This window comes from Oncorhynchus mykiss, chromosome 16, assembly GCF_057628025.1.
Source record: "Oncorhynchus mykiss isolate SJ-2025 chromosome 16, ASM5762802v1, whole genome shotgun sequence".
Taxonomy (NCBI): domain Eukaryota; kingdom Metazoa; phylum Chordata; class Actinopteri; order Salmoniformes; family Salmonidae; genus Oncorhynchus; species Oncorhynchus mykiss.
Window position 1 is genome coordinate 70,665,001 of NC_143037.1, and position 22,500 is coordinate 70,687,500.

The following is a 22,500-nucleotide window of genomic DNA, read 5'->3' on the forward strand; positions in this document are numbered from 1 at the left end:
GCTACATGAAAAGTGCAATACTGTTAATATATGACCATGTGTTAGTGCAGGTTTTCAGTGAATGCATGTAAATAAATAGAAAGCATCTGCATTTCCTGCAGCACATCAAAATTCTTACCAACAAAAGAGTGATCAAATTAAGATCCTACATCTGTAGCTATCGCTAAACTCAAAAAAATCAGCTTACTGAGGCCACCGTGTCACCCTAATTCTGGATTCAGGAAATCTTTTAATACTACAAAAACATTTCTCCACAAGAAAGAAAACACACAAGTCAACTATCTAATAACAAGCCGGTAAATATGTCTAGTGCTGCCAGAATACCTCATCTTAATAGCTAATAAACTCAAAGTTTTCAAGATTTACCAGCATTTTGTACTCTCCCCTCCTTCTCCCTCGCTCGTGGTTTCTTTGCGCAGTAGATAAAACATTTATTCCATGGGAGTGAATAGGAGACCCATGCCTGGATCCTACAATCGCTGGGCACTTGCCAGTGCATGCAATACATTTTCACATTAATGAAAGGTGTAATTGTGAGGATGACTGCCCACCACCCATTAAATTGCTGGGAGATTACACATGGAGTGTGCCACGTTCTTTATTTTGATGACTGCTTTAAGGACATTAGCTGAGGTACTATCAAAGCGGTGAGAAAGACAGATTATTCTGGCAGTCTTTTCTCCACGTCGTTTCTCAGAAAATAACATAACTCAAAGAAAAACTAAACACTTTCTCAATTTCTGTCTTTTTTTTCATCCAGGAGAAACAATTATTTCCCTCCTTTGTTCGGAGCAGGAATAAATAACTAGTCAGTGATTTGCCTTGCTGCTCTCTGCCTTGCTGCTCTCAGCCTTGCTACTCTCCGGCTAGCTGCTCTCCGCCTTGCTGCTCTCCGGCTAGCTGCTCTCCGCCTTGCTGCTCTCTGCATTGCTGCTCAATGTCTTGCTGCTCTCAGCCTTGCTGCTCTCTGCCTAGCTGCTTTCTGCCTTGCTGCTCTCTGTTTTGCTGCTCTCTGCCTAGCTGCTCTCAGCCTTGCTGCTCTCTGCATTGCTGCTCAATGTCTTGCTGCTCTCAGCCTTGCTGTTTTCTGCCTTGCTGCTCTCTGTTTTGCTGCTCTCTGCCTAGCTGCTCTCAGCCTTGCAGCTCTCTGTCTTGCTGCTCTCTGCCTTGATGCTCTCTGCCTTGCTGCTCTCTGCCTAGCTGCTCTCCGCCTTGCTGCTCTCTGTCTTGCTGGTCTCTGCCTAGCTGCTCTCTGCCTAGCTGCTCTCTGCCTTGCTGCTCTCTGCCTAGCTGCTCTCTGCCTAGCTGCTCTCTGCCTTGCTGCTCTCCGCCTTGATGCTCCCTGTCTTGCTGCTATCTGCCTTGCTGCTCTCTGCCTAGCTGCTCTCTGCCTTGCTGCTCTCTGTCTTGCTACTCTCTGCCTAGCTAATCTCTGCCTTGCTGCTCTCTGTCTTGCTGCTCTCTGCCTAGCTGCTCTCTACCTTGCTGCTCTCTGCCTTGCTAATATCTGCCTTGCTGCTCTCTGCCTTGCTACTCTCTGTCTTGCTGCTCTCTATCTCCGCCTCTGTCTTGTGGATCTCTGCCTAGCCGCTCTCTGCCTAGCTGCCCTCTGTTTTACCGCTCTCTGCCTAGCCGCTCTCTGCCTAGCCGCTCTCTGCCTAGTCGCTCTCTGCCTAGCCGCGCTCTGCCTTGCCGCTCTCTGCCTTGCCAATCTCTGCCTTGCTGCTCTCTGTTTTGCTGCTCCCTGTCTAGCTGCTCTCTGCCTAGCTGCTCTCCGCCTTGCTGCTCTCCGCCTTGCTGCTCTCCGCCTTGCTGCTCTCTGTCTTGCTACTCTCTGCCTTGCTAATCTCTGCCTTGCTGCTCTCTGCCTTGCTAATCTCTGTTTTGCTGCTCTCTGCCTTGCTAATCTCTATTTTGCTGCTTTTTGCCCAGCTGCTCTCTGTTTTGCTGCTCTCTGCCCAGCTGCTCTCTGCCTTGCTGCTCTCTGCCTTGCTGCTCTCTGCCTAGCCGCTCTCTGCCTAGCTGCCCTCTGTCTTGCCGCTCTCTGCCTAGCTGCTCTCTGCCCTGCTAATCTCTGTTTTGCTGCTCTCTGCATTGCTAATCTCTGTTTTGCTGCTCTCAGCCTTGCTGCTCTCCGCCTTGCTGCTCTCCGCCTTGCTGCTCTCCGCCTAGCTGCTTTTTGCCTTGCTGCTCTCTGTCTTGCTACTCTCTGCCTTGCTAATCTCTGCCTAGCTGCTCTCTGTCTTGCTGCTCTCTGCCTTGCTGCTCTCTGCCTTGCTAATCTTTGTTTTGCTGCTCTCTGCCTTGCTGCTGTCTGCCTTGCTGCTCTCTGCCTTGCTGCTTTCTGCCTTGCTAATCTCTGTTTTGCTGCTCTCTGCCTTGCTGCTGTCTGCCTTGCTGCTCTTCATCTTGCTGCTCTCAGCCTTGCTGCTCTCCGCCTTGCTGCTCTCCGTCTTGCTGCACTCAGCCTTGCTGCTGTCTGCCTTGCTGCTCTCTGCCTTGCTGCTTTCTGCCTTGCTAATCTCTGTTTTGCTGCTCTCTGCCTTGCTGCTGTCTGCCTTGCTGCTCTTCATCTTGCTGCTCTCAGCCTTGCTGCTCTCCGCCTTGCTGCTCTCCGTCTTGCTGCACTCAGCCTTGCTGCTCTCTGCCTTGCTGCTCTCCGCCATTGCTGCTCTCCGCCTAGCTGCTCTCCGCCTTGCTGCTCTGTGTCTTGCTGCTCTCTGCCTTGCTGCTCTCCGCCTTGCTGCTCTCCGCCTTGCTGCTCTCCGCCTTGCTGCTCTCTGCCCAGCTGCTCTCCGCCTTGCTGCTCTGTGTCTTGCTGCTCTCTGCCTTGCTGCTCTCCGCCTTGCTGCTCTCCGCCTTGCTGCTCTCTACCTTGCTGCTCTCAGCCTTGCTGCTCTTTGCCTTGCTGCTCTCTGCCTAGCTGCTCTCAGCCTTGCTGCTCTCCGCCTTGCAGCTCTCCGCCTTGCAGCTCTCTGTCTTGCTGCTCTCTGCCTAGCTGCTCTCTGCCTAGCTGCTCTCTGCCTAGCTGCTCTCTGCCTTTCTGCTCTCCGCCTTGCTGCTCTCCGTCTTGCTGCTCTCCGTCTTGCTGCTATCTGCCTTGCTGCTCTCTGCCTTGCTGCTCTCTGTCTTGCTACTCTCTGCCTTGCTAATCTCTGCCTAGCTGCTCTCTGTCTTGCTGCTCTCTGCCTAGCTGCTCTCTGCCTTGCTAATCTCTGTTTTGCTGCTCTCTGCCTTGCTAATCTCTGTTTTGCTGCTCTCTGCCCAGATGCTCTCTGCCCTGCTGCTCTCTGCCTCGCTGCTCTCTGCCTTGCTAATCTCTGTCTTTCTTCTCTCTATCTTGCTGCGCTCTGTCTTGTGGCTCTCTGCCTAGCCGCTCTCTGCCTAGCTGCCCTCTGTCTTGCCGCTCTCTGCCTAGCCGCTCTCTGCCTTGCCGCGCTCTGCCTTGCCGCGCTCTGCCTTGCCGCTCTCTGCCTTGCCAATCTCTGCTAATCTCTGTTTTGCTGCCTTCTGTCTCGCTTCTCTCTGCCTATCTGCTCTCTGCCTTGCGGCTCTCTGCCTTGCTGCTCTCTGCCTTGCTGCTCTCTGCCTGGCTGCCCTCTGCCTGGCTGCTCCCTGCCTGGCTGCTCTCTGCCTTGCTGCTCTCTGTCTTGTTGCTCTCTGCCTTGCTGCTCTCTGTCTTGCTGCTCTCTGCCTAGCTGCGCTCTGCCTTGCTAATCTCTGCCTTGCTGCTCTCTGTCTTGCTGCTCTCTGCCTTGCTGCTCTCTGTCTTGCTGCTCTCCGCCTTGCTGCTCTCTGTCTTACTGCTCTCTGCCTAGCTACTCTCTGCTTTGTTAATCTCTGCCTTACTGCTCTTTCTCTTGCTAATCTCTGTCTTGCTGCCCTCTCTCTTGCTGCTCTCTGCCTTGCTGCTCTCTCTCTTGCTGCTCTCTGCCTTGCTGCTCTCTCTCTCTTGCTTCTCTCTGCCTTGCTGCTCTCTGTCTTGTTGATCTCTGCCTTACTGCTCTCTGCCTAGCTACTCTCTGTTTTGCTGCTCTCTGCTTTACTGCTCTCTCTCTTGCTAATCTCTGTGTTTCTGCTCTCTCTTGCTAATCTCTGTCTTGCTGCTCTCTCTCTTGCTGCTCTCTGCCTTGCTGCTCTGTCTTGCTGCTCTCTGTCTTCCTGCTCTCTGTCTTTCTGCATTCTGTCAGTGGCCTTGCCTCACTCCGCCTTGCTGCTCCCTGTTCCATCATAGTTCTGTAGCAGCAGTTGCCAAATACCTCCGCTTAGCCCTCCGTGCCCCACAGAGTTATGAGAAAGACAGTGGGTGGATGAGTGATTCTCCCCCTCTGACGGAGGAGATTCCTGGAAACAGCATCAACAAGCAACTCCAGTAGCTAACTCCAAGGTCAGTAGGCAGCAGCTGTTCCTTCGATATGATGAAGGATAGAATGTATTTTACTGAACCTCTTCCTCCTCAGTCATCACCCTTCTCCTCCTCTTCATCCTCAGTCCTCCTACTCCTCTTCAGTCATCCTCTTCTTCCTCAGTCATTGTCATCTTCCTCCTCTTCCTCCCCAGTCCTCCTCCTCCTCCACCTCCTGTCATCATCCTCTTCCTCCCCAGTCCTCCTCCTCTTCCCCCTCCTCAGTCCTCCACATCCTCCTCCATCTTCTCCTACCATTCCAGTGTTGTGATTGTGATGCCATCTCTGACTCTGTGCCTCTACACCTGTCTGCTGTCTCTGGCTCTGAGCCTCTACACCTGTCTGTTGTCTCTGACTCTGTGCCTCTACACCGGTCTGCTGTCTCTGACTCTGTGCCTCTACACCTGTCTGCTACCTCTGGCTCTGTGTCTCTACATCTGTCTGCTACCTCTGACTCTGTGCCTCTACATCTGTCTGCTGTCTCTGACTTTGTGCCTCTACACCTGTCTGCTGTCTCTGGCTCGGAGCCTCTACACCTGTCTGCTGTCTCTGACTCTGTACCTCTACACCTGTCTGCTGTCTCTGACTCTGTGCCTCTACACCTGTCTGCTGTCTCTGACTCTGTGCCTATACACCTGTCTGCTGTCTCTGACTCTGTGCCTCTGCACCTGTCTGCTGTCTCTGACTCTGAGCCTCTACATATGTCTGCTGTCTCTGGCTCTGAGCCTCTACACCTGTCTGCTGTCTCTGACTATGTGCCTCTACACCTGTCTGCTGTCTCTGACTCTGTGCCTCTACACCTGTCTGCTGTCTCTGACTCTGTGCCTCTACATCTGCCTGCTGTCTCTGACTCTGTGCCTCTACACCTGTCTGCTGTCTCTGACTCTGTGCCTCTACACCTGTCTGCTGTCTCTGACTCTGTGCCTCTACACCTGTCTGCTGTCTCTGACTCTGTGCCTCTACATCTGTATGCTGTCTCTGACTCTGTGCCTCTACATCTGCCTGCTGTCTCTGAATCTGTGCCTCTACACCTGTCGCCTGCCTCCATGCCTGTTTTCCACACCTGTACTCTACACCTGTCTTCTACACCTGTCCTCTACACCTGTCCTCTACACCTGTCCTCTAATCTTGTGCTCTACAGCTGTTTTCCGCACCTGTCCTCCACACCTGTACTCTACAACTGTCCTCCACACCTGTACTCTACAACTGTCCTCCACACCTGTACTCTACAACTGTCCTCCACACCTGTACTCTACAACTGTCCTCCACACCTGTACTCTACAACTGTCCTCCACACCTGTACTCTACAACTGTCCTCCACACCTGTACTCTACAACTGTCCTCCACACCTGTACTCTACAACTGTCCTCCACACCTGTACTCTACAACTGTCCTCCACACCTGTACTCTACAACTGTCCTTCATGCCTGTACTCTACAACTGTCCTCCACACCTGTACTCTAAAACTGTCCTTCACACCTGTACTCTACAACTGTCCTTCATGCCTGTACTCTACAACTGTCCTCCACACCTGTACTCTACAACTGTCCTCCACACCTGTACTCTACAACTGTCCTCCACACCTGTACTCTACAACTGTCCTCCACACCTGTACTCTACAACTGTCCTCCACACCTGTACTCTACACCTGTCCTCCACATCTGTACTCTACAACTGTCCTCCACACCTGTCCTATACACTTGTGCTCTACAGCTGTCCTCTACAGCTGTCCTCTAGAGCTGTCCTCTACAGCTGTCCTCTACAGCTGTCCTCTACAGCTGTCCTCTACAGCTGTCCTCTACAGCTGTCCTCTACAGCTGTCCTCTACAGCTGTCCTCTACAGCTGTGCTCTACAGCTGTCCTCTAGAGCTGTCCTCTACAGCTGACTGCTGCCCCAACACGTAAATAGTATCATCTGTTGCTCCACTAACAGAATTCCACAAAGAACAGAATGGAAACTGCTGAGAGGGTTTTTGTTACTTAGGTAAAAAGGGTCTTCATCCAACACACAGACACACCGACTACCCAACACACAGACACACCGACTACCCAACACACAGACACACCGACTACCCAACACACAGACACACCGACTACCCAACACACAGACACACCGACTAACCAACACACAGACACACCGACTACCCAACACACAGACACACCGACTAACCAATACACAGACACACCGACTACCCAACACACAGACACACCGACTAACCAACACACAGACACACCGACTAACCAACACACAGACACATCGACTACCCAACACACAGACACACCGACTAACCAACACACAGACACACCGACTACCCAACACACAGACACACCGACTAACCAACACACAGACACACCGAATAACCAACACACAGACACACCGACTACCCAACACACAGACACAACGACTACCCAACACACAGACACACCGACTAACCAACACACAGACACACCGACTACCCAACACACAGACACACCGACTACCCAACACACAGACACACCGACTACCCAACACACAGACACACCGACTAACCAACACACAGACACACCGACTAACCAACACACAGACACACCGACTACCCAACACACAGACACACCGACTACCCAACACACAGACACACCGACTAACCAACACACAGACACACCGACTACCCAACACACAGACACACCGACTACCCAACACACAGACACACCGACTACCCAACACACAGACACACCGACTACCCAACACACAGACACACCGACTACCCAACACACAGACACACCGACTAACCAACACACAGACACACCGACTACCCAACACACAGACACACCGACTACCCAACACACAGACACACCGACTACCCAACACACAGGCACACCGACTACCCAACACACAGACACACCGACTAGCCAACACACAGACACACCGACTAACCAACACACAGACACACCGACTAACCAACACACAGACACACCGACTAGCCAACACACAGACACACCGACTACCCAACACACAGACACACCGACTAACCAACACACAGACACACCGACTACCCAACACACAGACACACCGACTACCCAACACACAGACACACCGACTATCCAACACACAGACACACCGACTACCCAACACACAGACACACCGACTAACCAACACACAGACACACCGACTACCCAACACACAGACACACCGACTAGCCAACACACAGACACACCGACTAACCAACACACAGACACACCGACTAGCCAACACACAGACACACCGACTACCCAACACACAGACACACCGACTAACCAACACACAGACACACCGACTACCCAACACACAGACACACCGACTACCCAACACACAGACACACCGACTACCCAACACACAGACACACCGACTAGCCAACACACAGACACACCGACTAACCAACACACAGACACACCGACTACCCAACACACAGACACACCGACTAGCCAACACACAGACACACCGACTAACCAACACACAGACACACCGACTAACCAACACACAGACACACCGACTACCCAACACACAGACACACCGACTAACAGACACACCGACTAACAGACACACAGACACACCGACTAACAGACACACCGACTAACAGACACACAGACTCACCGACTAACAGACACACAGACACACCGACTAACAGACACACAGACTCACCGACTAACAGACACACAGACACACCGACTAACAGACACACAGATTCACCGACTAACAGACACACAGACACACCAACTAACAGACACACAGACACACTGACTAACAGACACACAGAGGACAGCTGATGAGACCCTTACAGGTGTTCTATGTTAAATGGACGAGGCTATCACAGCAGGAAATAATCCTGTAGGCATTCAGGCCAAAGAGTTCAATCTTGGTTTCATCAGACCAGACTATCTTGCTCCTTGTGGTCTGAGTCCTTTAGGTGCCTTTTGGCAAACTCCAAGCAGGCTGTCATGAGCCTGGTAGAATGTCCAGTGACTTCCACATGGCCATTCTACCATAAAGGCCTGATTGGTGGAGTGCTACAGAGATGGTTATCTTTCTGGAAGGTTCTCCCATCTCCACAGAGGAACTCTGGAGCTCTGTCAGAGTGACCATCAGGTTCTTGGTCACCTCCCTGACGAAACCCTTCTCCCCAGATTGCTCAGTTTGGCCGGGCGGCCAGCTCTAGGAAGAGTCTTGGTGGTTCCAAACTTCTTCCATTTAAGAATGATGGAGGCCAATGTGTTCTTGGGGACCTTCAATGCTGCAGAAATGTTTTGGTACCCGTCCCCAGATCTGTGCCTCGACACAATCCTGTCTCTGTATTCTACGGACAACTGACAATTCCTTCGACCTCATGGTTTGGTTTTTGCTTGGTTTTTGATCAATGGAAAGAGGATGCACCTGAGCTCAATTTCAAGTCTCATAGCAAAGGGTCTGAATACTTATATAAATAAGGCATTTTGATTATTTAAAAAAATGTTTACATTTACTAAAATGTCTAAAAAACTGTTTTCATTTTGTCATTATGGGGTATTGTGATGTCATTATGGGGTATTGTGATGTCATTATGGGGTATTGTGATGTCATTACGGGGTATTGTGTTTATATTGACGAGGAAACACATTATTTTAATCAATTTTAGAATAAGGCTATAAAATAACAACATTTTTTTTTTTTAAATCAAGGAGTCTGAATACTTTTTAAATACATCAGCCTGTTGATCAATGTTAATTATCTTTACTCTGGGGGTGAACGTTTCTGGAAAAGAAGCTCACTGCATGTAAGAATATTCTAATAAAACTAATCTCTGGTGAGCGGAAGGATCCAGAACCACACACTCATGTGCTAATATTTGTATTTGGGCCCTATGGGAGGCCACACTGCTCTCATGTTCCTTTTCTACCGAGCCTCTCTCCTACCCTCAGCAGTACCGTCTCATCTCAATGCAGAGAATATTAATGGGACAGACTAGAGAGGGGGAGAGGGGGAGAGGGGGAGAGAGGGAGAGAGGGAGAGAGAGAGAGAGAGAGAGAGAGGGGACCATAGAGAAGAGTCCCCTCTGCTAGCTGGTCCTGAGGCTCAATTCACTACCCACTACCCATAAAGCCTCAGGACAGTACTCAGGAAATCCGTCCCAACCAAATCATCAATAGGAAAAATATACTGTATATATATATATATATATAAATAAGAGAGAGAGAGAGAGAGAGAGAGAGAGAGAGAGAGAGAGAGAGAGAGAGAGAGAGAGAGACGGACGGACAGACAGTGAAGAGAGAATACTGGTTTTCTTTGTATTCAGGAGCTGTATTCAGGAGATGAATGTATTCATTGCATTTAGGATTATAAATCTTCCATTATGCAAGAGAAGGACAGAGGGATGGAGAGAAATGGAGGAGGAGGCTGCTGCCTTTTTGACCCCCAGCAGATCTTAAGGCTGTCCAGATTGCTTGGGGCAGTGGTGCGTGTTTGGGAGGGCGGTGTGACAAAATAGACGAGACCCAAATGTAATCAGGCGAAGAACAACCCTGGCCATTCATCTGTTTTCTTGCCGCAGCTGCTTTCTTGCGGCAATATCGTTTTTTAAAAATGATTTCTATAATTTCCCATTGTCTGAATCCATTAGCTGTGCCCGGGGTTCTTCTGGGTAAATGTTGCTCCCGCTCTGCATGCAGGTCCAGTTGGAATATGTACTGGGATCCTTTCATTTTACCAACATACAAAAGGCATTAAAATTCAAATTGTGTCATGACAAGCTGCTTTGGTTAACAATTGTGTTTTGGGGGTTCTGGTAGGACAGGAGGGGGCCTGGGGGATATATAATGAAAAAGATTGAGAGTGAAGGATGGACGTGCCCCTGCTAGTGTATAATGTCCATTCAGCTTCACTCTGGCAGCAAGGCCTCAAGCTCCTTTACGACTATGCAGTTTGTGCTCACGTAAACACACATCAAACCCTCTATATCCTTTAAACACACATCAAACCCTCAATATCCTTTAAACACACATCAAACCCTCAATATCCTTTAAACACACATCAAACCCTCAATATCCTGTAAACACACATCAAACCCTCAATATCCTGTAAACACACATCAAACCACCTATATCCTTTAAACACACATCAAACCCTCAATATCCTTTAAACACACATCAAACCCTCAATATCCTGTAAACACACATCAAACCACCTATATCCTCTAAACACACATCAAACCCTCAATATCCTTTAAACACACATCAAACCCTCTATATCCTTTAAACACACATCAAACCCTCAATATCCTTTAAACACACATCAAACCCTCTATATCCTTTAAACACACATCAAACCCTCTATATCCTGTAAACACACATCAAACCCTCAATATCCTTTAAACACACATCAAACCACCTATATCCTTTAAACACACATCAAACCACCTATATCATTTAAACACACATCAAACCCTCAATATCCTTTAAACACACATCAAACCCTCAATATCCTGTAAACACACATCAAACCCTCAATATCCTTTAAACACACATCAAACCATCTATATCCTGTAAACACACATCAAACCCTCAATATCCTTTAAACACACATCAAACCCTCAATATCCTGTAAACACACATCAAACCACCTATATCCTCTAAACACACATCAAACCCTCAATATCCTTTAAACACACATCAAACCCTCTATATCCTTTAAACACACATCAAACCCTCAATATCCTTTAAACACACATCAAACCCTCAATATCCTTTAAACACACATCAAACCCTCAATATCCTTTAAACACACATCAAACCCTCAATATCCTTTAAACACACATCAAACCCTCAATATCCTTTAAACACACATCAAACCCTCAATATCCTTTAAACACACATCAAACCCTCAATATCCTTTAAACACACATCAAACCCTCAATATCCTTTAAACACACATCAAACCCTCAATATCCTTTAAACACACATCAAACCCTCAATATCCTTTAAACACACATCAAACCCTCAATATCCTTTAAACACACATCAAACCCTCAATATCCTTTAAACACACATCAAACCCCCTATATCATTTAAACACACATCAAACCCTCTATATCCTGTAAACACACATCAAACCACCTATATCCTGTTAAGTGAAACACCAGATGATGTATATAATCTCAGGGCATCGAGGGAAGAGGAGACGTATCTTCTTCAGCGTGATCTGACCGGCAAAATAACAGTGATGGTGATTAACATCTCTATTCTAACAGTTAACATCGCTGATGAAACAGTGTTAACATCTCTGTTTAAACAGGGCTAACAGTTAACATCTTTATTCTAACAGTTAACATCTCTGTTTAAACAGGGCTGAGATCTATCAACCCTTAACATTGATGGTGAGTAACATCTCTGTTTAAAAAGGGCTGAGATCTATCAACCCTTAACATTGATGGTGAGTAACATCTCTGTTTAAACAGGGCTGAGATCTATCAACCCTTATTATTGATGGTGATTAACATCTCTGTTTAAACATGGCTAAGATCTATCAACCCTTATTATTGATGGTGATTAACATCTCTGTTTAAACAGGGCTGAGACCTATCAACCCTTATTATTGATGGTGATTAACATCTCTGTTTAAACAGGGCTGAGATCTATCAACCCTTATTATTGATGGTGATTAACATCTCTGTTCTAACAGTGTTAAGATCTATCAACCCTTATTATTGATGGTGATTAACATCTCTGTTTAAACAGGGCTAAGATCTATCAACCCTTATTATTGACAGACTGACTGTCACGGCAACTATTATGATGTCCGTTGAGATAAGCTCTCATTCCTGGGACGGATACAGCAGACATTGAGCTAGATACAGAGCTAGATACAGTGATTCATAACCAGCATAGCATGTTGTGCACTATGGTGTAGGTGTGCGTGTGCATACCATTGCATGTGTGAGTGATGTGTTGTCAAAGCCAGATATGCATGCTGTCCATCCACTGTATTTCCATTGAAACCAACAGTGAGTTGATGTGTCCCCATTCTGTCAATGTACGGAATAGCATCATTCCTGAGTGGCTAGAAACAGGATTGAGGATGGAAAGTAACTTGGAGGTTAAGCTCTGGCAACGTCTGTGGCTATTTTCTGCCCTCCAATCCAACCACATACTATGTACCATCCCAGGCCCCTATATGTCTTTCACCTAGTTGGCTGTACTCAGTGAGAAAGAGTTGGAAACAGAGACATTCCCAGTGAGTCTCCCTCTCCCTCTCCCTCTCCCTCTCCCTCTCCCTCTCCCTCTCCCTCTCCCTCTCCCTCTCTCTCTCTCTCTCTCTCTCTCTCTCTCTCTCCCTCTCCCTCTCCCTCTCCCTCTCCCTCTCCCTCTCTCTCTCTCTCTCCCCCTCTCTCTCTCTCTCTCTCTCTCTCCCCCTCTCTCTCTCTCTCTCTCTCCCTCCCTCCCTCTCTCTCCCTCCCTCTCTCCCTCTCTCTCTCTCTCCCTCCCTCCCTCTCTCCCTCTCTCCCTCCCTCCCTCTCTCCCTCCCTCCCTCCCTCCCTCCCTCCCTCCCTCCCTCCCTCCCTCCCTCCCTCCCTCCCTCTCTCTCTCTCTAGCTGGGGAACACTGGACCACTCACACAGACCAAGCCGCTCCTCAAGGAAACACGCACGCACACACTCACACACGCACACACACACATACAGTTGAAGTCGGAAGTTCACATACACCTTAGCCAAATACATTTAAACTCAGTTTTTCACAATTCCTGACAATTTAATCCTCGTAAATAAATCCCTGCCTTAGGCAAGTTAGGATCACCACTTTATTTTAAGAATGTGTAATGTCAGAACAGTAGTAGAGAGAATTATTTATTTCAGCTTTTCTTTCTTTCATCACCTTCCCAGTGGGTCAGAAGTTTACATACACTCAATTAGTATTTGGAAGCATTGTCTTTAAATTGTTTAACTTGGGTCAAATGTTTCGGGTAGCCTTCCACAAGCTTCCCACAATAAGTTAGGTGAATTTTGTCCCATTCCCCCTGACAGAGCTGGCGTAACAGAGTCAGGTTTGTAGGCCTCCACGCTTTTTCAGTTCAGCCCAAGCACTAATTTTCTATAGGATTGAGGTCAGGGCTTTGTGATGGCAACTCTAATACCTTGACTTTGTTGTCCTTAAGCCATTTTGCCACAACTTTGGAAGTATGCTTGGGGTCATTGTCCATTTGGAAGACCCATTTGCGACCAAACTTTAACTTCCTGACCGATGTCTTGAGATGTTTCTTCAATATATCCACGTAATGTTCCTCCCTCATGAAGCCATCTATTTTGTAAAGTGCACCAGTCCCTCCTGCATCAAAGCACCCCCACAACATGATGCTGCATCCCCCGTGCCGCACAGTTGGGATGGTGTTCTTCGGTTTGGAAGCCTCCCCCTTGTTCCTCCAAACATAACGATGGTCATTATGACCAAACAGTTCTATTTTTGTTTCATCAGACCAGAGGACATTTCACCAAAAAGTATGATCTTTGTCCCCATGTGCAGTTTCAAACCGCAGTCTGGCTTTTTTATGGCGGTTTTGGAGCAGTGGCTTCTTCCTTGCTGAGCGGCCTTTCAGGTTATATCGATATAGGGCTAGTTTTACTGTGGATATAGATACTTTTGTACCTGTTTCCTCCAGCATCTTCACAAGGTCCTTTGCTGTTGTTCTGTGATTGATTTGCACTTTTCGCACCAAAGTACGTTCATCTGTAGGAGACTGAACGCGTCTCCTTCCTGAGTGGTATGACAGCTCTGTGGTCCAATGGTGTTTATACTTGCGTACTATTGTTTGTACAGATGAATGCTGTACCTTCAGGGGTTTGAAAATTGCTCCCAATGATGGACCAGACTTATGGAGGTCTACAATTGTTTTTCTGAGGTCTTGGCTGATTTCTTTTGATTTTCCCATGATGTCAAGCAAAGAGGCACTGAGTTTGAAGGTAGGCCTTGAAATACATCCACAGGTACACTTCCAATTGACTCAAATTATGTCAATTAGCTTATCAGAAGCTTCTAAAGCCATGACATACTTTTCTGGAATTTTCCAAGATGTTTAAAGGCACAGTCAACTTAGTGTATGTAAACTTCTGACCCACTGGAATTGTGATACAGTGAATTATGAGTGAAACAATCTGTCTGTAAATAATTGTTAGAAAAATTACTTGTGTCATACACAAAGTAGATGTCCTAACCGACTTGCCACGCACACAGACAGACAGGCAGGCAGGCAGGCAGGCAGACAGACAGACAGACAGACAGACAGACATGCAAGAACAATGTCATAGGCTAATAGGGCTAAGCCTCAAACAGGCAGGTATAACCATGGCACTGATTGACCTGATTTGAAAAAGCAACTAATTGTCTCTTTCTAGCTGTCTACACCTCACTGTGTTTCTCCACCACTGGTTCCAGGCATGGCTCTCTGGTCGTGAGGTAAGGCAGTTTCCTGTAAAAGCCTCCAGAGACGACCCAGGCATCCCAGATGACCGTCACTCAACACCATGGCAACACCATGGCAACACCACAGCCATACAGCAACGTGGCTTGAAGAGACTGGAGAGTGAGAGTTTCATAAAGACTCATATATCCACACAGATCGAGGCAAGATTAAAAGGAGAGGACGGATATAGTCTGCTATTAAAGCACGCACATTATACGTTTGCTGTGTGTATAATCTGTCTCCTCACATGTATCGCGGCTTGATCACATCTAATCTATTTCTCTCCTTCTGAAGAGCCACTTGACAGGACGGCCTCCTGCTACCACGGTACAGGAAACAGAGGGCAACAAACAAGGGCTCTGTGTCTCTCTCTCTCTCTTTCTCTGTCCGTCTGAGTACTCCGAGGTCAATTCTCCCTCTCAGCAGGAACTCCTGAGGTTAAATGGAAACTCCAATTCACACTGTCACTCTGCAATCACCAGGAAAGGAATTGACAACGCACCCAGGCACGCACACAATGTACACGCACACGCACGCACACGCACCCACACACACACACACACACACACACACACAGACAGACAGACAGACAGACAGACAGACACACACACACACACACATTTAGGACTGCTGCACCAACAATCAAGGAATAAAAATGCATCAGTCAGATTGGATTTCCAGCTCCCACACAGTGAAGAGATGAGACAAGAGAGGCCTGTCAGCTCGTGTTAAACACGTCTTGCTGAAGCTCAGTGTTTGGCACAGAGTAGAAAGCCCAGATATATTTCCCATAGGCTAAAGCTGCCGCCATGTCTGCTGGATTGGCTTGAAAACAGCTGTTACTTTCTTCAGCACAAACTTGGGTTTTACGTAAGTTAAAGTGGTCCTGAAGTGGGAACGTGCTGTTTGTAAGAATCTCATATGGGTTGGTGCTGTAGGAATCTCATATGGGTTGGTGCTGTAGGAATCTCATATGGGTTGGTGCTGTAGGAATCGCATATGGGTTGGTGCTGTAGGAATCTCATATGGGTTGGTGCTGTAGGAATCTCATATGGGTTGGTGCTGTAGGAATCTCATATGGGTTGATGCTGTAGGAATCTCATATGGGTTGGTGCTGTAGGAATCTCATATGGGTTGGTGCTGTAGGAATCTCATATGGGTTGGTGCTGTAGGAATCTCATATGGGTTGGTGCTGTAAGAATCTCATATGGGTTGGTGCTGTAGGAATCTCATATGGGTTGGTGCTGTAGGAATCTCATATGGGTTGGTGCTGTAGGAATCTCATATGGGTTGATGCTGTAGGAATCTCATATGGGTTGGTGCTGTAGGATGTCTCATATGGGTTGGTGCTGTAGGAATCTCATATGGGTTGGTGCTGTAGGAATCTCATATGGGTTGGTGCTGTATGACTCTCATATGGGTTGGTGCTGTAGGAATCTCATATGGGTTGATGCTGTAGGAATCTCATATGGGTTGGTGCTGTAGGAATCTCATATGGGTTGGTGCTGTAGGAATCTCATATGGGTTGGTGCTGTAGGAATCTCATATGGGTTGATGCTGTAGGAATCTCATATGGGTTGGTGCTGTAGGAATCTCATATGGGTTGGTGCTGTAGGAATCGCATATGGGTTGGTGCTGTAGGAATCTCATATGGGTTGGTGCTGTAGGAATCTCATATGGGTTGGTGCTGTAGGAATCTCATATGGGTTGGTGCTGTAGGAATCTCATATGGGTTGGTGCTGTAGGAATCTCATATGGGTTGGTGCTGTAGGAATCTCATATGGTTTGATGCTGTAGGAATCTCATATGGGTTGGTGCTGTAGGAATCTCATATGGGTTGGTGCTGTAGGAATCTCATAAGGGTTGGTGCTGTAGGAATCTCATATGGGTTGATGCTGTAGGAATCTCATATGGGTTGGTGTTGTAGGAATCTCATATGGGTTGGTGCTGTAGGAATCTCATATGGGTTGGTGCTGTAGGAATCTCATATGGGTTGGTGCTGTAAGAATCTCATATGGGTTGGTGCTGTAGGAATCTCATATGGGTTGGTGCTGTAGGAATCTCATATGGGTTGGTGCTGTAGGAATCTCATATGGGTTGGTGCTGTAGGAATCTCATATGGGTTGGTGCTGTTGGAATCTCATATGGGTTAAATGCTGTAGGAATCTCATATGGGTTGGTGCTGTAGGAGAAGGCCACTGAATGTCCCAATATATTTCCCTCTCCCTTCCTCACTTTCTCCTCCTCCTCTCCCTCCAGCTATTTCTCCCCCTATCCCTCTCTCCTCCCTCTGTCCCTCTCTGCTTCTCTCCTCCCTATCTTTCTCTGGTCTGGGTGGAGTTCTTTAGGGAGATGTGAAAGTTTTGCTGGTTGACAGGTCATTAGTTCCACACACGCAAACACACACACGGATGCATGCACACACACACACACACACACACACACACACACACACACACACACACACACACACACACACACACACACACACACACACACACACACACACACACACGTACATGCGCACATACACACACAAGCACACATACATGAATACACACACAGACAAATTGACATACAGTACATACTGTGGGATTCACTCTTAGAAAAAATGGTTCTTCGCTTTCCCAATAGGAGAACCAATTTGTTTCCAGGTAGAACACTTTTGGGTTCCATGTAGAACCTCTGTGGAAAGGGTCCTACATGGAACCCGAAATGGTTCTGTCTGGAGTGAACAGAGTTCTACCTGAAACCAAACATTTTTTTTAACGGGTTCTCCTATGGGGGCAGCTGAAGAACCCATTTAGATTCTAGATAGCAACTTTTCTTCTTAGAGTGCACACACACACACACACACACACACACACACGCACGCAAATGCACGCACAAACACACATTTGTAAGTAAACACAATGATAAGTTAGTTTGTAAGTACACACAAAGATAAGCACAAACACGCACATACGCCGCACACGCACACACACACACACACACACACACACACGTATACACACACACACGTACACACACACACACGCGAACGCATGCCTTATTTCTGTGGTCAGTTGACATTCTCTCACCAATTGAATTGAAAATGTGAAAAACCACCGGAGATTGGTGGAAACTTAACTGGGGAGAACAGGCTCGTGGTAATGGCTGGACCGGGGAGGACAGGCTTGTGGTAATGGCTGGACCGGGGAGGACAGGCTCGTGGTAATGGCTGGAGCGGGGAGGACAGGCTCGTGGTAATGGCTGGACCCGGGAGGACAGGCTCGTGGTAATGGCTGGACCGGGGAGGACAGGCTCGGGGTAATGGCTGGAGCTGGGAGGACAGGCTCGTGGTAATGGCTGGACCGGGGAGGACAGGCTCGTGGTAATGGCTGGACCGGGGAGGACAGGCTCGTGGTAATGGCTAGAGCAGAATAGGTGGAATAGTATCAAATATATCAAACACATGGTTTTCATCAAAAATGTAATTCAATGTACTCTGTTCCAGCCGTCCTCCCCTCATCAGCCTCCACTGGTGTGTTCTCGTGTCGTCTGTTCTCTCCTATTCACATTGAAACTACACTAGTACCTTACTGTCTCTGTGGACAACAGGTGTTCCATTAATACCTTACTGTCTCTGTGGACAACAGGTGTTACCTTACTGTCTCTGTGGACAACAGGTGTTACCTTACTGTCTCTATGGACAACAGGTGTTACCTTACTGTCTCTGTGGACAACAGGTGTTACCTTACTGTCTCTGTGGACAACAGGTGTTACCTTACTGTCTCTATGGACAACAGGTGTTACCTTACTGTCTCTGTGGACAACAGGTGTTACCTTACTGTCTCTTTGGACAACAGGTGTTACCTTACTGTCTCTATGGACAACAGGTGTTACCTTACTGTCTCTATGGACAACAGGTGTTACCTTACTGTCTCTATGGACAACAGGTGTTACCTTACTGTCTCTATGGACAACAGGTGTTACACTAGAACCTTGATGTCTCTGTGGACAACAGGTGTTACCTTACTGTCTCTATGGACAACAGGTGTTACATTAGTACCTTACTGTCTCTATGGACAACAGGTGTACATTAATACCTTACTGTCTCTATGGACAACAGGTGTTACCTTACTGTCTCTATGGACAACAGGTGTTACCTTACTGTCTCTATGGACAACAGGTATTACCTTACTGTCTCTATGGACAACAGGTGTTACCTTACTGTCTCTATGGACAACAGGTGTTACCTTACTGTCTCTATGGACAACAGGTGTTACCTTACTGTCTCTATGGACAACAGGTGTTACCTTACTGTCTCTATGGACAACAGGTGTTACACTAGAACCTTACTGTCTCTATGGACAACAGGTGTTACACTAATACCTTACTGTCTCTATGGACAACAGGTGTTACCTTACTTTCTCTATGGACAACAGGTGTTACACTAATACCTTACTTTCTTTATGGACAGCAGGTGTTACACTGAACCACCTCTCCTGAACTTCAGAGTCCTCATACAATGCTACTCCTTGTGTTCTGTACTGTTACCTTACTGTCTCTGTGGACAACAGGTGTTACCTTACTGTCTCTATGGACAACAGGTGTACATTAATACCTTACTGTCTCTTTGGACAACAGGTGTTACCTTACTGTCTCTGTTGACAACAGGTGTTACCTTACTGTCTCTTTGGACAACAGGTGTTACCTTACTGTCTCTATGGACAACAGGTGTTACTTTACTGTCTCTATGGACAACAGGTGTTACCTTACTGTCTCTGTGGACAACAGGTGTTACCTTACTGTCTCTATGGACAACAGGTGTTACACTAATACCTTACTGTCTCTTTGGACAACAGGTGTTACCTTACTGTCTCTATGGACAACAGGTGTTACACTAATACCTTACTGTCTCTATGGACAACAGGTGTCGCCTTACTTTCTCTATGGACAACAGGTGTTACACTAATACCTTACTTTCTCTATGGACAGCAGGTGTTACACTGAACCACCTCTCCTGAACTTCAGAGTCCTTATACAATGCTACTCCTTGTGTTCTGTACTGTCTCTCTCTCCCTCTCTATGCTGACACAGCAGACCCCAGTGTTTCTCTCTGAACCTGGAGTTTCCTAACACATACTAAAGACTCAGAGTTGGGCTTTATTGTTTCTCCTGGGTGTTTAAAAATAAGTGTCTTGCGATTAGAAACCACTGTGACACATTTGACAGTTTCTAAATAAATGAGTTTGTCATTTTCCTCAGAGCCACAAAAATTGACAGATGCCCTTTGCCTGTGTCACGGCCGTCCTCCTCTTCATCTGAAGAGGAGAGGCGAGATGGATCTGAGGACCAATACGCGGCGTGGTAAGTGTCCATGGTCAATCTTTAATAAAGAAAGTAGTGAACACTGAAAACTATACAAAACCAGTAAACAAAATAACAACCGTGAAGCTAATCATATGGACTGTGCTGAAACAAGCCATCAACATAGACAATCACCCACAAACAAACAGTGCAACCCAGGCTACCTAAGTATGATTCTCAATCAGAGACAACTAATGACACCTGCCTCTGATTGAGAACCATACTAGGCCGAAAACATAGAAATGCCCCAAAACATAGAAAAACAAACATAGACTGCCCACCCAACTCACGCCCTGACCATACTAAATAAATACAAAAACAACGGAAATAAAGGTCAGAACGTGACAGCCTGGAGTCACTGAGAGACTTCATCTCACTGAGCCTAACAACGCATCATGAAAAAAACAGCTCGCCAATGCTCTCACTTTTACAGCATCTCTACCAGAGGTCGACCGATTAATCGGAATGGCCGATTAATTAGGGCCGATCTCAAGTTTTCATAATAATTGGAAATCGGTAATTTTGGATAGCGATTTTGACGATTTTAATTTTTTTTGTTCACCTTTATTTAATTTTTATTTAACTAGGCAAGTCAGTTAAAAACACATTCTTATTTACAATGACGGCCTAGGAACAGTGGGTTAACTGCCTTGTTCAGGGGCAGAACGACAGATTTTTACCTTGTCAGCTCGGGGATTCAATCTTGCAACCTTAAGGTAAACTAGTCCAACTCTCTAACCACCTGCCTCACGAGGAGCCTGCCTGTTACGCGATTGCAGCAAGAAGCCAAGGTAAGTTGCTAGCTAGCATTAAACTTAATAAATCATAATCACTAGTTATAACTACACATGATTGATGATATTACTAGTTTATCTAGCGTGTCCTGCGTTGTATATAATCGATGCAGTGCACATTCGTGTACCTAACCATAAACATCAATGCCTTTCTTAAAATCAATACACAGAAGTATATATGTTTAAACCTGCATATTTAGCTAAAATAAATCTAGGTTAGCAGGCAATATTAACCAGGTGAAATTGTGTCACTTCTCTTGCATTCATTGCACGCAGAGTCAGGGTATATGCAACTGTTTGGGCCGCCTGGCTCATTGCAAACTAATTTGCCAGAATGTTACGCAATTATGACATAACATTGAAGGTTGTGCAATGTTACAGGAATATTTAGATTAATGGATGCCACCCGTTAGATAAAATATGGAACGGTTCCGTATTTCACTGAAAGAATAAACATCTTATTTTCGAGATCATAGTTTCCGGATGCAACCATATTAATGACCTAAGGCTCGTATTCCTGTGTGTTATCATGTTATAACTAAGTCCATGATTTGATAGAGCAGTCTGACTGAGCGATTGTAGGCAGCAGCAGGCTCGTAGGCATTCATTCAAATAGCACTTTTGTGCGTTTTGCCAGCAGCTCTGCTGTTTATGACTTCAAGCCTATCAACTCCTGAGATTAGGCTGGTGTAACAATGTGATGTGAAATGGCTAGCTAGTTAGCGGGGTGGGCGCTAATAGCGTTTCAAACGTCACTTGCTCTGAGTCTTGGAGTAGTTGTTCCCCTTGCTCTGCATGGGTAACACTGCTTCGAGGGTGGCTATTGTCGTTGTGTTCCTGTTTCGAGCCCAGGGAGGAGCGAGGAGGAGGGACGGAAGCTATACTGTTACACTGGCATAAAGTGCCTATAAGAACATCCAATAGTCAAAGGTATATGAAAAACAAATGGTATAGAGAGAAATAGTCCTATAATTCCTATAATAACTACAACCTAAAACTTCTTACCTGGGAATATTGAAGAATCATGTTAAAAGGAACCACCAGCTTTCATATGTTCTCATGTTCTGAGCAAGGAACTGAAACGTTAGCTTTCTTACATGGCACATAGTGCACTTTTACTTTCTTCTCCAACACTTTGTTTTTGCAATATTTAAAACCAAATTGAACATGTTTCATTATGTATTTGAGGCTAAATTGATTTTATTGATGCATTATATTAAGTTAAAATAAGTGTTCATTCATTATTGTTTTAATTGTCATTATTTCAAATACATTTTAAAAATCGTGCGATTAATCGGTTATCGGCTTTTTTTGGTCCTCCAATAATCGGTATCGGTATCGGCGTTGAAAAATCATAATCGGTCGACCTCTAATCTCTACGTTAGCTCTGGGCTCAGATGACAACTTGACGACCTGACGGACAAAACTTCAACTTGTTTCTGAGAGAACGCCCAGGGTGTATGATGTAACATCCTCCTCCAACACATCACCCCATCATGTCAGCATGT

General features: G+C 46.6%; 1 protein-coding gene across 5 annotated transcripts in view; it reads right to left on the reverse strand.

The window, feature by feature from the left end:
• LOC110491155 (extracellular sulfatase Sulf-2) overlaps positions 1-22,500 on the reverse strand; it is a 280,821-nt gene that overhangs the window by 115,295 nt on the left and 143,026 nt on the right. For 2 of the 5 annotated variants that reach the window (XM_090203821.1, XM_090203819.1), the window contains exon 1: positions 17,977-18,258. The exons of the other annotated variants lie outside the window; for them this stretch is intronic. The gene's annotated coding sequence lies outside the window, so the exon portion shown is untranslated. Of the gene's footprint in view, positions 1-17,976; positions 18,259-22,500 lie in introns of those variants that run through there. 5 annotated transcript variants of the gene reach the window in all.